Consider the following 17,102-nt stretch of genomic DNA (forward strand, 5'->3'; position numbering starts at 1 on the left):
CCGCAAAGCCGCAAGATTCGCCGCAGAGGCCAAACACGCTGCTCCCTTTATGCTTGATCCATCGAACTTTAAATATTCAAAAGACCAGATCCAATATTGAACCTGCATCTCGGGTTTCAAGAGCAAGAGCTCCTTCCTTTGATCTTAGAAATTTCGAGTTGGCAAGCCTCGGTCTCGGCATTGTCCCCTTGTCGCTAGCTGCCGTCGCGGTTGCTTTAAAAGTTGAAGGGCTAGGGGCCTAGGCCGTTCTATGAAGTAGGATTTAAGCAGTTAAGGCAGTAGACCCGTTTCGAGTCTATGAAGTTGGCAGAGGGATGTATTAAGCATCGGTAATCGTGGTAGCTTAGTCGACGGAGGCTGCCGGCAGAGTAGAGCGTTAACTCGAGTTGCGGGCGGCGTTGGAGGGCGCACAGGGGAACAGCATCTCGCTAAGTGCTGCAATTTATTTTATTACCCTTCGCATCTACGTTTGGAAACCTTCGGCCTGTGGCTCCATTCGCGGCGAAAACACTAGGTTAGAACGTAATTTACACCGGTTGGATAGCTGCGCGATGGAAAGGGACACGGTGTATCGGCACGAATGAAAACCGAGGGTCGTTCTGTTCGCTGCTGTTGACACTTCATTTCTGTCGGCGGACCTCGATCTCTTCTTGCTGTGAAAGTCCCGATCGGATTTTTCTTTCGATTGTCTTTTGATTTACGGCCGCTGAGCCCCTCCGCTGAGCCCCTCCGCTGACCTGCGCCGCGGCGGAGAGACGTGCGTGGAAGTCGCTGGTAAAAATGAGCACGGAAATCGACTGGATCGAACGCGGTGATTTGAATGGGGAAACGAGGTCATCCCGAGCGAGCTCTCGCGCCTCGGTCAGATCATTGCACTTTGAGTTCAGCGAAACTCCTGCGTCCAATTTCCCTCCAAGTAAATGGCTGACTGTTTGTAGTCAGACGGGGCGAGTCGACGCACTGCTCGCGTCAGTCCATCAAATCTGAAATTTCTTTCTCCCGTAAGCTGGGCTTCATCGTACATTCACTCATTTTATACCGCGCTTCTTTCACGTCTGCGCTATTCATACACAGTATAGTACTTACGAAAATTAACGAATGGTTAAGTCAAATTACGCCTGACCCGACTGTGCAGGGAAAAGTTGACTGAAATTTTTTCACGAAGAAAGGGGACCGTAAAGCTTCAATTTCCGTGGGTTTTACGCGTAGCCAAACAAACAAGTGGCTATGTTTTTATAACAAAAGCACTGGAAACGTGACTGTGGCTCGTGCGTGAATTATGGGGGCATTAATTGTTATTCTCGACACTCGTTTTGAGGATTTGCCAACCCCTATGATGTGAAGCGGCGTATAAAGTTGCGCAAAGGTGGTGGATGGATGAGAGGGGATGAAGTAGCGGAAAAGAGGGCTTGCTCGCGACAGAATAAGAACGCAACGGTAGGAAGAAAAGGCGGAATTCCGGTTGCGGAAGCAATTCGACTGTATTTTGTTGTGGATTACTGCACTGGTCAGCGACACGTAAAATAATTCGGTACGGTTAATATGAAATAAATCTAACCCCGGGCAGGGTTGTTTTCTGTTCACAGAGACTGCTTAAACACGGCTAAATCGCGGTTGGATAGGTTTAAACACGATTTGGAGTTTGTTTGACAGTTAAACTCATCGAGGGCCTTTATAGAATAATGACTGGCTTGCATCTATTTGCTGTCGATAATTTACTCGTTACGCTTCAGCAACTTCCGGTCGCGTTTGGGATACGATAAGCTTTCTAACATAACTGTGTATTGATTTTTTTTCCATTTTAAGCTGGCGTATCACATTTCCAAAGACAGATGGTCGAGGGTAAGGTCCTCCACCTTTCCTTCGTAAAATAATGTGCGTAGAGCTAGCACGAATTACAAGAAAGCGTAATAGTATATTAGACTTCGTGGACTTTGTATTATTATTCTTTCCTCGCGCTTGGTGCAGAGGAATTTTATGTATTTTGTCTAGCGACTTTACCAGACGAAATTAGAGGTTGCATCTCGCTGGCATTTAATATCCGCGCGTTCCATAATGTTCCAATATACCGTTCATCGGGCAGACAGTATCGGAATAATGCGGGAGACGATTGTAAAAACAGCTGACGCGGAAGATGGCGTCGATTTAAATATAATGCGACGCGAAAAGTGACGCAGGTACCAGTAAAAATGGAAACATCAGCGGCAGCAGGAAATGAAATGATTGTATTTCTCTCCGAACGGTTTCGCTTCTTTATTCTACGACAATCAAGGCTTGAGAAATACCGCAACTTTGCTCCATGAAGCTTATGATAATTTGCATTATCCCCTCGAAGAAATACAGTTTTCAAAAGATATTTGAATTAAACTAATTGTGCTGTTCATATTAATTAATCTACTTTAATTTTCAGTGTAATTGTAGCTATATGATTGCATTGGGAAATGATTTCGAGTAGTTCAGATTAGCTATCATTCGTCACATAAAAATAGGATTGACACATGTCACTTTTGACATGTTAATTTTTTTGTTTTTTCGAGAAACCCTTTCAGCTGCTATGAATGAAGAAAAAGTATTTACCCATTTAACGTTACTGAATTCAATGGATTTCGAGAACCACTTCGCAAACACGTTTTGTATCGCAGGTAATACCTGATTTTGGTTGTCGAAGGTGAGGGACAAACAAAACAAACGATTCTATATAGAAATCTGCAGCCATTTAGCGAGTGGACGCTGTTTTTAATTCAGCACCATTTTACCAGCTTACGATTCCCTCTCTTTCTCTATTTCTGTGCTTCTCTCGTCTCGAGGGAGACGTATTTATAATTGAAAACTTAACGCACCGGTTTCTTATTTAAATAATTAGAAGGCGGAACGACGTGGACCGAGCAAGCCTATCAATTACACGCTCGATTGATCGGAGAGGTTTGTATCGAGACGTCAGTTCCACTGTCCTAGATATAAGCAGGGAACGAGCAATGGAAACTGGGGATGGGCTTGAAAATCAGGATTGAACGAGAATGAGGAAAACGAAAGGAAGAGATACGAGTTGAGGTAAAATGCTGATAAAAAATAAAATATAAAAGCTAGAATTACCAAAGTAACGAGTAGATAAAGTATAAAGCATATTTGTAGAGGCATGAAAATTTTGGAAATATGTGCAAGTGTACATAAATATCGATAATTGCAAGAAGCTTGACAAAATGAATAATAGAATAGTTTTTTTTATCAGAGGATTATACAAGAAAGAAGAATCATGAACAGAGATTTATTAATATTGAAACACGAAAGGAAGAATGCTAAAAAAGGTGTCTGTCACAAAAATTAAAATTCGAAAGCAAAATGTAATCAAAGAACTTACCCAAAAATAGGCAGAGGTTCTTCTTTTCTCTCCAGCCACGAGGAAGAACGAGAGAGGAAATTGGAGTGAAGAGAAATGGGCAAAAATAATATAGTTTGGAATTCGGCGAACGACGCAAAGAATGAAATAACACGGGGAGCATTATGAAAGAGACGAAGAATCGAGGTGGAATGGTGAGATGTAGGAGAGGGGAAATAGAACGAGAGGGAGAGATAGAGGAAGGGAGAGAGACAGGGGGAGCGGATTGGAGCGAAAGAGGAGGACGGGAGATCGGGTATCGTCGTGGCGTTTGCGCCTGGGGTTGTCGAGGACAGCGCGAAGAGGGTGTGCAAGGGTGATCGGCGTAGGTGGCGGTGCACGGAGGTGGGAGGACGGGGAAAGGCGTGGAATTGGTGGAGGCAGTCAGTGGCTCGCCGCGCGCCACAACGACCGTCGGACCTAACCGTCGAGTTTTTCCACTTGTTACCGTATCGTGTTCAATCGGTTCCTATTGTTTCCCCTTTTTCTATCATCTGGTCTTGTTTGACGACTATTCGTCGCCGTGTGCGTCGACAGAGCTGATAGACGCGCCGAACTCGCAGCTTCTCTATGGTGATGTGTGATCAAGTGCCTCTGTCTACCGGTTCAGTCCTTTTACAGTGCTCTGGAAAATGAATGCAATGATTGTTACGGTGTGAAACGTTCAGGGATGCATGGTGTGCAACATTTTGCAGACACTGTGCGAAGAAACGGCGAGTGACGCGTATTTCTATGGTGAAAGGATCTTTTCCTGGAACTTCTGTGTTGAGGGATACCTGGTAGATTGAAATTTGGTGATTTGATTTTTTCCACCTCGCGAATCATAGGATATGAGTATTTTTTGCAACGGAATGAAATCTCCACGTAATCTCATTATTCTTCGTGCGTGGCTGGGCGTACCCTTTTTCATGTTTGTAAGAGTATCCACAGGAAAACGTGGAGGCGTTTCGTATTACCGAAACTGTAACACGACTTAATCCGAGAGATTATAATTGCAAATTCGTCCGGCCCTACTTTCGCGCGACCGTATTTTGAATACATTATACAAATTGAACGTTGCATAAGTCTTTCTTACTTTACGGAATTCCATAACTTCGCGAGGCTTTCTCCGACTTTTCATTATTAAAGTGTGCTGACCGTTTCTCCAGTTTCATCTATCGAAATGATCCACATAATCTTTTATCTTTCACAAATTAGAATTCTGAGACTATTAAGAAATATTTCTTCTTAACTTGTTCCTGGAGACAAAATTTCAAAATCACAGACATCGAACAGAAATGATTCCTGTGATGTCTGTGTAGACGGAACTCTTATCGGAGAACTTCAGGGTTACATTAATGACACATTCCTTCTGTTATTAAATCGTTACCGTGTTTATGCTTGCATAATTTCCCATATGAGGTTAACGTGAACATAACTGGTCCCATAAAATTATCTGCACCTAATACTCCATAGTTCGCTTCTACTCCATTGCTTTCGCTTAAGATCGTTCGAAATAAACATGTGTGAAGGCTAAGATATTGTTCGTTCAACCCCTGATATCACTTCCTATTCAACTCTAGAATGTGCAACGAAAGCCTGATAGCCTAAAATTTTATTCAGTTTTAACCCCAGCACCCACGCAATCGCGTAGCATAAACACGTTTGTTTGAATTAAAGCTATACCGTCGCAGAAAATATTTATATCCGCTTGTGCCAGTTTGCTCATCCAGTGTAACTCAACAACCCAACAAGGCGATCACATTTTAGTGTCCCCAGGATATCCTGGCGATCACGAGCGAACGTTCAGGGGACATTGCATCGCCGCTACTGCGAACTCTAATCTGGATTAACAGTATGCGATCGTACGCCGAGCACTTGGTAGCTCGCGTGCGGCGCATTCACAACGACACATCCGGTGTATCGCCTTGAAGCGACGCAGACGATTAGCCACGATTCGACGTCAGCGGATTAATTTGACTTCGAGCTGGATCTCCGATACGTCGATCTTCAAACAAAGGCAATCGAAATTTTTCTACAGAATGATCGAACGTGGAGCTCGGATAATGGTTTGGGATAATACCCTTCGTGGAAACGGACGCTTTGTTGCGGCCGCGATGATTTGCTCGTTTCCCGCGCGATGAATTCCCACGGACTTCAAAGGAGGTAACGTACAGCGGCCCGTGAAAACGGCGGAGGATTTTCTTTTTCTGTTCGTCGGTCGCCGCGTACAAAGGGCTTGTTACGGTTGTCGATCTCCTCGAGTACTGAAATCGCTGGCACTCCCGTTAGAACGACAAATGGTTTTTCTACTGAAGGAACGTGATTGCGGATGCTCGCCTAGCAGGACCAGACACGACGATTTTGTGGGGAAACGGTTGGGACAGGGTAAAAATGAGTTTTCTGATGAAGCTCTGAGGAACTATAGGTCTATTACCGAAGTCTCTGTATGCTGGCTGCTCTCTGCGACAGAACAGGGAATCTTGACAATAGGTTGTGAAGGAAAGCTTCATTATGATTTTGCCATGAAGAAATGTCTTGCGCTGAATCGGTGATTTCTGACTAAGGGGACGTTCTTTGTATAATTATCGCTGTTCAATATTGCGAGCTGTGGGGTGGGTCACGGCGTAAGCAAGATCTGTACAGTGTTCTGGTCGTTCTGAAATTTATCGGAGATGGAAAAAAAACGCAGTTATTATAATTTTCAAACATCCGTCTTTGTCCGTTCTTCAGCTTGTAGTCGTTCTCGAATAATTCTCTTCCTCTCTGCCCTTCAGACCCGACTCGGTGTCGCTTCAAAAGGAGAGGTCTCGAAGCGCGAGTTAAACAGCAGCTTTCATTTCCTGGCCCAGAAGAATCGCGTCGACGACGCGTCGGGTAATGAAAATGCAGCTGCGGTCGAGCTGCCTTGAGCTGACGAACAACCAACCCCAGATCATCGAAAGAACCCAATTTCTTTGTCCTTTCCCTGGGTTCTCGCTCTTTCACCTCGTTTCGCTGCATTTCCCACCTTATATTTAATGATGGGACCTGTTATTCGCTGGCTCTTTGTTAAAAAGTGATTGCGTTTCTGAAATGGTACGCTAGAAATCGTAGGTTGGACCGTTTCCAAATGTGCAGTCCACGAGGTGTTAAACACTCTATCTTCAAGATCATTCACTCCTCATAAGGCTAAAACTGATTCGTAATTGGTACTAGGATGAGCTTCTGCAAAACTTCATTAGAACGTCTCTAGGGGTCTGAAAAACGTCTCCAAGCTCCACTTCACCTGTTGAAACTTTTCAACTCGTCATATCCGTATTTCGAAATCCGCTTTAATTTATCCAAAGCCACGATAAATCTGTTATATCGATGCAGACGGTGTCTGAAATATTACGAAGTTACTGGTGGTGTCAATGTTCCCATATTTCCTGTTGCATCGCAATCAAAGCTTCGATTCTCATCACGACTCGCCGAACGAATCGATTCGTCAGCAGGGATTGCTTATTATCAGGGTCCTTCGCGTTGGATATCGTCACGCAATAACGATAGTGTCTGTGAAGCTTCGTTCGATGGCTAAAAGTTTCATAGAATGTGTTACCCCGCACATTATCGCTGAAGAAGAGGGAAAACGTGGAATAAAGGCTTGCAGACAGATCGATTGGCCACGATTCATCATTCCACTTTCCAAAAATACGATTCCCTCATTACGGGAACTGAAGCTCGACATTGTTTCGCAAACAGTTATGAAAGTTCTCGTCGAGGGACGGCTATTTTTTCGATTTTCCCTGTATTTGGTAACAATCGTCTCGTTCATTCAGTGCAGTTTGGTCGGAACGATTCCATAGGCCACTAGAACGACTTTTATGGGCAACTCTCGGAAGAACGATCAGCGAAATAAATTGCCAGCGCGAACCATAAAAAATGGAAAGAAAGCTACGTGGACGCAGCGGGGCGCGAGAGCGGAATGGAGCGTCACGGATCACGCGAGTTCGGAAAAGTTGAAGGGGATATTACGTGACCGTGAAAAACGAGGGTGGGAAAGTATATTCTACTTTCTCGTGTCCCATGAGCCTTCTGAGTCGCGTTGAGCACTTAATAAAAACGAGCAAGAGGATTCTGTCGACGAAATGTCTATGGGGTTCTTTAATATGATTTTTCTTTCGTGCTCTGGTTTTTCTCTGACGTTTAGAGAAATTGGGGAAGTGCTTATTCGGATGAAATCGAGTTTGTGTGGTATTTCAGACAGTTGATTCATTCTTGAAACGAAAATGTGCTCGCAATGCTATGTTTCGAATCATTTTTAGGAGATACGAGATGGTTTGCCACTGAACAGAGTCATGAATCGCGCTGATTTATAGCGATTCGCATCTAAGCCTGCTTTAACTGCACGATCTAATTGTCCATGGAAGTGCAAAATCAACAGAGCAATGTAGAGGGCGGAGCACGTAATCGGGATCACTAGCGTAATTCCGTAGATATCAATTCCCATGAAAATTTGCCTAGACAGATCAGTCATGGCATTAAACGGAGTTGTATGGAATATCGAAGCAAATTAAAACATGGTCTTTGAATCATCCTTCGATCAAATTTCGAGGGAAAACGTTCGCAAATATTCGGGTAGTATATTTACAGCAGTCTGTTAGATTCCTCGTTGGAAATTCAACTAAAATCGTAGATTTGATTGATTTTTAGCTCTGACACGGTCGATGTTCTGATTAATTATTTGCTGAATAAACGTCGATTCGTCGTTTCAGATTCTCCTGTGCCTAAAATGGTTGCATCAAAGCGTAGAATAATACTTTAGTTTTATTTTACAGCAAGTTTGAATAAATCAAAGCTTCGACGTGAATCACTATTTTGATGGCAAACTGTCGCTTTGCATGATTGACATTTCTTCTCAACATGCTAGTAGAAACAAATAACATTTCAATGAGTTGGAATTTAAATCGTAACGAAATAACTCAAAGAGAATGCATTGCAATTATTCTATTCCATGATCAGTAATCATACTCATAACAGATCAAAAATTATATTCGTGAAAACAGATATTTTCTGATGGCCAGACTTTGGCAGACAGTAACGACACTGTTGGGCGAATATAATTTCTAATTATGTATATTCCCCGGGCGATGATTACGCTGACTTGACTTGGAAACTGGGTTAGTCGAAATCAATTTCCAAATGTCCAGCCCGTACGTTGGAATTCGCGTGATCAAATAACGAACTATTATAATCAGAATAATAATAGCTGAGTAACCGAATCGTATGGTTATAATTATTACGAAGAATTGATTATCCTTGATGCGTTCGCTCGAAAATCCTATTAAAAAGTCGACTGGCGTTCGATCAGACAGCGTGAAGTCGATTAAGCGTGATTCCAAATGGAGGGGATATTTCAGTGTCAGTCGGAAACTCGTGGCGCCTTTAAGGACGTAAAGCCGAACCGAAAATTTACATACGTGTGCATATCGAGTCAGCCACTTTGCATTGATCCACATTTGCAGTGCATCCTCGAATGAAATTAGACCCAAGACTCTCGAGTATGCTACGTAATCTCGTGAATTGCGTGCACTTAAGAATCATACGTCGCTGATACAGCAGGGTTCCCATGAAATTGAAGCGTGGAGAACGAGGATTACCGAGGAATTAAGCACGTCGAATCGTCTATTAAGACATTGCGTGACCAATGAAATTTTGCTGACCACCAAAGCTTGCCGTGCTGCCTCTGGTTGGCTAATAAAGCCTTTTACCTCAAAAGTTGGCCCACTCGCATTGGTTACGAGCACTGCTACAGAATCGCGGTAATCGGAAGTTTGCTTGTTACAGGGAGAATTCGACAGTGTCCGACAGTATATGTAATATTACGCCACCAAATGGCCAACAGTTGCTCCAATAGGATATGATCCGTGTTCTAGAGTTCAGAGGATTCAGTTTTGAGAGAGTTTGCAAGTATTCCTCCAAATCAGTTGCTTCACAGAGAGATATCGTCATTACAAGGCAATACTGAGATTAATAAGTTGAAAATAATTAGTGGTAATTGTGGATCAAATCTGGAGGAACAAACAATTATTACAAAGTTGAGTGATATAGTTTGTCTGATCATTGGTAGGGTTATACTACTAGTTTCACCGTAGCGGTGCGTTGCCACTTGTCTGAACACACGCTGTCGTCATTCTACTTGTCAATTTCTATATGACATCATCACACTTGTTTATTAAATGACGTGTTAGTACTTTTCGTCTGACTACATATCGAGCATATTACTTGTTTACCAGCATATCCATTGCGTCAAGTTACATGTAGCGATGTAGCTTGCAGTTTATCTTCAATTTCAGAGACAATTTAGTCAGCAGTTAATCTAAATTTCGTCTAAGGGAAATAAATTGTTTTTCCAGCAATGAAATTTCTTCTTAGTTTAAATATTCATGAAAATCTACAAACTTCTTGAACGTTTTGCTGTAGACCGCGTAATAAAACACTCATCTTCGACCACCGTCTCTCTAGAAGAAGATCGAGTTAAACCAGTTCGTACGCCGAGGCTATTGTAATCAGACGCGACAATTCTAGTAAGAATAATTACAGATCTTCCCCTCCTTCGCTCTCCTCCAGCGGGCGGAATTCGAGAGTTCGAATTTGCAAATCTCACTGTGACTCTTCTGTTCTTCTTCTTCCTCTCCTTCCTTCACTTTGGACACCCTACTTTCCTGCGAAATTTGTGGAATTAACTTTGCAAATTCGTTCTTTGCTCCCTGCAACATTCGTCTCCTTCCCTACTAGCTGCCAAAATTAAAGTCAATTGCGAAGAATGTCTCAGAGGTGAATGCTGGATTTTTGAGTCCCAAAGCTAATTTTCGCTCAAGCATACTTTTTTTTTTAAAGCAAATCCAGATTGCACAAGAAAAAGTCAGAAGACCTTTTCCTTTACAGTCTTATAATTTATGTTATTATGGGATGCATTTTATAACTAGCACGGCAGGAAATTAAGCTTCAAAGTTGGGAGAGTGTTTTTTTATTTAATTATAATTACTTTCTGGACGTTTCTTGCTGAAGAGGCGCCTTCTACTTTAAGAGTTCTTATTTTTCACTTGATTGCTCATTGGATAATATAAAACGATGTAATGAATGGGAATTATTTGTAAGAGTTAAGGTTACTCAACAGTAGCTAATTTTTCTAAAGCGGTTTTGTTCTTCACTACAGAAAATGAACACAGTCGTTGGAGTGTTTTGCGTTATTCGTTAGAGTGGCAATACCTGTCGTCAACATTGGGAAGTTGTGAGTTGTTTTGTGTTTGTCTGAAATTTCACTAGCAAATGCGATTACGTAATAATTCACGGATTTAGAAATTCATCAGGATAATTAGACGTTAAATAATTATAAATACACTACAGGATTTATTTGCTGGTATCGCAAGGAGCGAATAAAATACTGATACTAAAATAAAAAAAGAAACGTGTTAATAATTCTGCCTGATAAAGTTTGTTTGAACTATAAGAAGAAGTTTCTAATTGGGTCGAGCATAGGAAAGTGTCCGAGGAAAGATTTAAGGTGAAACAATTGTACAAAGAACCTTCACCTTCTCATAACTTCACGGATAAGTACGAACTACAGGTAGATTCAGTTTCATTTTCGTTGCAGCTGTTTCTAAACTATTTTTGAAAGGGTCATTAGAGTGTGCCGGCGCGGCGTATGAGTAACTACAATCGAGTCGTCTGAAACTTATCTTGAAAAGTTTACTGCAACTAGAGGCAAACATATTTCTCACTTTAAACTTTGGCTGCAGTAATATAAATTGAAAGATATTGAGAAGTACAGTTTTTCTTTATACTGCACTTTGTAAACTTCACAATTTATTACTAGCCTCTAGTTCTAGATTTAACTTGAACGTAAATACTGCATCCTTTCGAACATGCTATACTTCGAAAAATATCGGTATACGTGGATGTCGAGCTACAAGTAGTACAGCCTCCTATGTGGCCAGACAAGTAGTATATATATATATATATGCGGGCCGTACGTATTCGGGCAAGCACAGTGTTCTACACAATCCAAAATTCGAAGAGAGGCTAGTACCCATTCACCAAAATGGAACGCTCGAATTCCGTAAACAAGTGAAAAGGGAACCTGCGTTTTCGATCTAAACTGAAATCTCACGAAAAAGTCAAACAGTAAGCGATTGGTTCAATATGCGCAGTTGTATCACGATTTCCCTGGCAAATTGAACAACGGAGGGTTATTTCAGCGGAAGTTTGACTGGGTAAACTCGCAATTCCGAAGCGTTTCACTTGGTGTATTTCGTAGGGCATGCGGTTACATGCGCTCTGCATTTTCAGGAATATCAGTGCACCCTCTCCTCGGCTAGCTTTTGGACGTTCCTTCGGGATGGGACGTGATCGCATGAGCGAGTCGACGGTCGAGCTGCTCGCTCAGACGACGCCTTATGCAGCCGACTAGAATAAACGTGAATGCTTTCGCTGGCTGAATCTAACCGGAAGTCTGGGGGGGAACATGGACTTCGACTCAGGGGTTGTAATTCCGTGGAATTCTTAGGAGGAAAGGATGAGCTTGTGGGATATTCTAGGGAACAGAGGTTTGAGGGGTGGATTGTCGGTGGAAAAGAAGTCTTGCTAATCTAACAACCTCATCAGATATTGAATAGATCACTGTTAAGTGAATGGGATAATGTTATAACTTGTACTATACACTTCCGACGCTATGGTAATAGTACTCTGCAAGAAGATACACAGTAAGCGACGTTGACAAATTGTTCAGTTTTTTCTTGGTCGGTAATTGTGTAAATTACAAAAGTTTCCTGGGATAAATTATTTTCGCCGTGTTGAACGTTTACGTTATTACGTGTCGGCATTGAGCATTAAACGTTCTCGTTGTGATGAATTATTGTAATTTCGGCGGAACGAAACTGTGGGCAGAGCAGGCTTCCTTCCGCCGCATTGCAGAGCGCAATTTAGTAGAGGAAACTCGCGGAATTTCGAAGTCTGCGCCACACCAGCACTCGACAACAATTCGCGAATGCGAAGGACATTCTTCGCCTCTGGTTGTCTCTAGAGGACAGAATACACTCTTTTTTATTTGGTCCCTTTCATCTTCATTCTCCTCTTCGACGTTCCTTTATTCCCTTGACCTGACATTCTCCTCGAACAAAATTCATCTTCCCGACGGTTTTCCCCAGATTTGTCTTTCCACGTCGAACGCATCCTACCGAAGAAGTCTCTCTTGGGTTTATCGAACGGCGCGCGTTGAATGTTATTAAACTTTCAGGGAAATTGGATGCCTTTTGTTGTTCGCACCCTCTGCCAGACAGTGTTAAATTATCCCTCTTTCAATTTAATTAAATCCATATTTGTGAAAGCATCTAACCTAGAATTTTGCACCATCCACATCTAACTATAGCTTTCAGGGCTTATATCGAGACAGAGCTATTTCCAAATTATAGATTTCATTTTTCGAGGAATCCTGTCTATGTGATCTTTCAACAATATAATCGAATACATGAAACATTAATGAGTAAGAAATGAAGTATGAATATCCAATTATCCAGGCAAGCTGAGAATTTGAAAATAATTGATGCTTGGAAGAAACAAGGAAGTAAACAGAGGGGTATAAATTGCTTGAGTCTCGGTAATTGGCATGCTGGAGATTCATTAGTTTCCCAGCGGCGGACAGCTCGGGGTCTACCAAGACATCTCAATTCCGTGGAAGCGATAGAACACGGCCGTTCTCGCGTTTCAATTACGAATCAGTTCAATTCGAGCGAATTGTATAGCGTTGTCAAACATCGGTCTGCATTCCGATCGGTACAAAGTGTCCGTCCAACTCGTGGAAATACACCGATGCTATTCGGCTGTTAGCTCTTATAACTGAGGTCGACGACTGAGCGTGGTTTATTTGATCCTTCGTCGTTGTTGGCCGAAGACTTTTGAATACAAAATCCGCTTGAAGCGTGTCAGCCACGCTCGATGCACCGCGAGAACCCGCGAATTCCGCGCTGGAGTGGATCGAAACAGAAAAACAAAGCGGAGGAGCAAACCGCGACAAACTGGGACTCAGTGGTGAGTCAAATCCTCTCCTTCGACTTTACATATCGCACGGTGCATTTACCCCGCTGAAAACTGCTGGCGAGAATCTTATGAAGCACAGCTGGCTCGAGTGCTGTGCAATCGAATAGTTTACGAGTGGACGGGGGTATGCATATTGAGAGCCACAACGCGAGAACAAGTGGAGAAAGAACGAAAAAGTTCCCACTATGAAGTTTCTCGATTCGATTCCGTGCGACGAGTTACAAGCAGATATTCAGCTAGATCGTCTCGCTTCGATTCGCCGACTTGTCATTGACTGGAGATTGAAAATCCTCTATTGTAAGAGTATGATTACGATATTGTGGCCCAATTTAGAAAAAATTTATGAGACTATGAATCTCATTACAATGGAATGAACTTAAAAGTATCACCGACGAATTTGTGCTGCGAAAGTTCCTGAAGTCTGCGCGGGGTCCACAGTGTATAAACTATGAATTTACCTGCCAGAGGCAAAGGATGATAGCAGACAGCTTTATAGAAAATGGAATGAAGAGACGAGATCGTCTTAATCCCCGCTCTCACCTCAGCGATTTCATTCTCTTAAGAAACTAGGTACGGTGAATGGAATATGAAAATTCGCCGCAATGAAGTGTCGTATATTGAAGGGCGTTCATTAATTACTTTTCGCCCTTCGTTTTTCACAGGCTTGTTGGAAAGCACGGCGGTGTGCCGTATCTGAGCTAGAATTTAATTTTGATAAACAATTTCCGGTAGACGATTTACGCGGAAACGAGTATTGGCGATTACGAGGATGAAGGCGGAAGTTGCAAGTTGCGATGCTTCGTGAATAAATCACTGCGTTTAGCAGCACATTCAATTGGCAATAAATTCGAAATATGCGCGTACTATATGAACCATTAAATTAAATCGACTCGGTGATTTAATTAGCAATTACTCTCATCGCCATTTACCGAGTGCCTAACGATCGTTCTTGTTTTACCACCTTCATTGTCACGCTATGTTTGCCTGAAATTTCTCAGAAACGTGTTTCTAATCTTAAATTATATCTAAGTAGTTTTGTGTAATATTGATTATAAACCGGCATCACACTTACGAAAGATGAAATTCTTTGTATAGGCGTCTCGGTAAGTTTCCCTTACGTAAATATGAAGTATTTTCTCGGAAAAGTTGTAAAAGTCCCGTTTGTTTTAATATATTCCAAGAAAACGAGAAACATCAACGAGGCTACGATGACTCTTATTAAATTTTTACGACTTCTCTGTCATTCGAGTGTTACTATTCATCCTATCCGACCGCTAATAAAGTCCAAATTAGGTTACACTGTTCCCTACTTACCTCGTTGAAATTCAGATTACATCTTCGAAGCAACGATAAGAAGTTAGGCCGCGGGGTTTGCTGCTTTTTCGCTGGCGAATAAATTTATAGTGGCAGTAAAGATGTAGCTAGTTGCCATTACTACTATTTTTATATCTCAACGCACCGAATAGCCTTGGCTTTTTTGATTACGCGAGATATAGACAGTTTTAACGAAGCCGTAAACCAGCGCGTAAATCTAGTTCGAGGTATAAAAGTTGCACGTGAAACGGGTTATTTTAAAAACTTCTCAACTGCAATAGAAACGGCAAAGTGTCTGTCTGCACGTCGATGAGTGACTTCAAACGAGCGTTTATTCCGTAGGAGCAATAGCTCAGACGCTTCACGAGGCTGTTGCCCAAGTTTGTCTCGTTCCTGAAACGAATGGGCCGTTCAACGAATGTCGTGGCAACGCATCGAGGCATTTCAACAGATAACCGGGCTCATTTAACCTGGAAACTTTAAGGTCCATTATACAGACATTATCGTTCCCGTTGCTCGTGCTCGTGGTAGGTGGCTGACGGATGAAGGAACAGAAGGACGTAATGTGATTTACGTTCCCACTTCTCAACAAACCTGAACTAATGCATCCCTGAGACGGGGACGTCACACGTTCCCGTGCGCTGTGGATGCTCTTGGAAAATTGGCTAGAGAAAGATTGGACGATATTTCTTCGCTCTGAATGCTGGAATGGACCATATCTGAGTTTTCAAAGACGAATTCGAGTTCCCTTTATACCCTTCTTTTTTGTCTGAGACATATATCTCGCAACTCTCTAGAATGAAATGAAGTAGAGTCGCACTTCCTTCAACTTACATCGAGTGCCCAGTCGACATTTTTATTCTGGAATTCATTAGTTCATTTACTTCGGCTATTCTTTAGTAAATTCTTGGAGGTGATTGATTAACTCCAAATTCCTCACTATCAGATTTAATTTTTCATAGATTTCCTGTCTGTGCATGAAGGCTCTCAGGGTTTAATTTACAGTGTCCCTTCCAAAGTTTCCAGCCTCAAAAATCCACTTACCCTGTAAGTGATTCTGGTCGGATTTTCTCACCGTTATGTCCAGTATCCCTTCTTTAATGCTACCTTTAGGAACGCTTGAATTCTAAGAGGAACAATATTGGCATTTCGCTGTGTTATTCAATATTGATCTTTCCGGCGTCGTGACGCTGGATGCGGACGTCTTGGACACTCACTTTAGTAACCGCAGAATGTCCAGCAATGTGTTTCTGGACTGTCTCAGATTCTCCATTGGGATATTTACGTAGGTAATTAGTAGAGAAACAGGCAAAGAGACCGATGTAGAAGCTTCGCCTTAAGGGACACACTGGTTATTCGCATCGCAAGAGAGTCGCGAAGCCTTTGAGGTCAGGACGATGTCACTTAAGATCGGCAAACTATCAATAAAGCACTTAACGAACCACTCATTCAGTCACATTTTCAGATAATTAAACGTTCCTTTTCCTGTCGTATATGCTTTTCCTTTTTAGACGTAATATTCGCGAAGACTCATGGGAAAGTTATGAAGAGTCCCTTTTATGGTGTCCTTTAGAAAGGACTATGTCTGGCCGTAGCCAGAGTACGAGCAGAATTTTTAATTAAATTGCATCACAAAGTTATGGATGCTAATTAGAATTTTTAAGGAGTCTTAATTACGTCCCTAAATGGAATTCAATGGCATTGTCGTCGTTATCTCTGTACGAACGTCGTCAGCACCACCCACTTCGTGTCCTCCTACGGTGTACCAGGGGTCAATTGAGGGTTCAGTGGCGTAGACAGCATCGAAGAACCCTAGTCGTTGGTTTAAGAGGGAATTAATTAACTAGTGAGTGGGTTGCTTGTATCTCCTGAATCCTGAGAGCACGGTCCATCGTCATTCCGAATTGTTCTTGGTAAATCTCCTTGTTTAGAGGCTAAGAATAGTCTTAACTTTTAGGCTTTAGGCTGAAATCGATTTTTAATTCATTATCGTCACATAGAAAAAATGTTCCTCCTATAAAAAATTGATTGCAATTTATGCAAATTGTAATCATTTTGCATGCAATAATACCAGTAGAAAGCAAGTATTAAAATCCAATTGGAATTAATTGCAGTATTTCTGTACTCGCAGCGTTCCAATTAAGTTCAAGTGTTTTTTAAAGTACAAGCTCAGTTTTTTAAAGCAAAGCAGCACCAGAAATCATCTGCATAATACACCCCATCAAATTTCATAAGTACTTCCCTGGAAGCGAGCCCTCCACTTTAGAATCACGTCAATCAAGACACAGCGCTCGAAGATAATAAGCCGTGGAAGCTGGAGCTGATTTCGCGTAGTTATCCTGGAAATTAGAGAACGTATGATAGACATCGATGG

General features: G+C 42.1%; 1 protein-coding gene and 1 long non-coding RNA gene across 7 annotated transcripts in view; both read left to right on the plus strand.

Annotated features, from left to right (window-relative positions):
• Window positions 1-17,102, plus strand: part of Dlg1 (MAGUK family member discs large 1) — a 376,826-nt gene that overhangs the window by 107,035 nt on the left and 252,689 nt on the right. The window lies entirely within an intron of this gene.
• LOC143189041 (uncharacterized) lies at window positions 3,058-3,740 on the plus strand. Its single transcript, XR_013003606.1, has 2 exons — window positions 3,058-3,305; window positions 3,369-3,740. It is a non-coding gene; the product is annotated as an uncharacterized LOC143189041 (long non-coding RNA).

Source organism: Calliopsis andreniformis, chromosome 1 (assembly GCF_051401765.1).
Source record: "Calliopsis andreniformis isolate RMS-2024a chromosome 1, iyCalAndr_principal, whole genome shotgun sequence".
NCBI classification, from domain to species: domain Eukaryota; kingdom Metazoa; phylum Arthropoda; class Insecta; order Hymenoptera; family Andrenidae; genus Calliopsis; species Calliopsis andreniformis.